Source organism: Penaeus monodon, chromosome 31, assembly GCF_015228065.2.
Source record: "Penaeus monodon isolate SGIC_2016 chromosome 31, NSTDA_Pmon_1, whole genome shotgun sequence".
NCBI lineage: Eukaryota > Metazoa > Arthropoda > Malacostraca > Decapoda > Penaeidae > Penaeus > Penaeus monodon.
In genome coordinates this window covers 13,156,061-13,156,492 of record NC_051416.1, presented here as the reverse complement: position 1 = coordinate 13,156,492, position 432 = coordinate 13,156,061, and positions in this window count along the sequence as shown.

The window sequence follows — 432 nt, the reverse complement described above, 5'->3', positions numbered from 1 at the left end:
CTATCCATCATCAAAAAAGAAAAAAAAGGAAAACACGAAATTCTTCCAAGAAGCTTCTCCATCGGTATATTTAAAATGATATCCCTGACGAAAATGAAACGCACTGCGTTGTTCCCCAGTACACCGAGTCTTATTAACAACCCAGACTGGTAGTTCCGAAACAAGGCGTCAAAAGCAGTCTACAGGTACTGCAAGAAATGAAAAATGATATGAGAGAAAGTAATCAATTAGTGCCATGCTTCTATTTGTCATTTAGGGTCATATTATATTCCGAGCAGTAGCAATTGGTGAAATAGGCGAAGATGTGGTTTGTTGTAATGGTAAATTCAAGCTGGGTGGTTAGAGGGGGGGGGGGTCGGTCAAAGAAAAGGATAGCACAGAGAAATATGTTTAAGGTACCATCACTTAAGAATTAGATTTGTTAAAAATGAG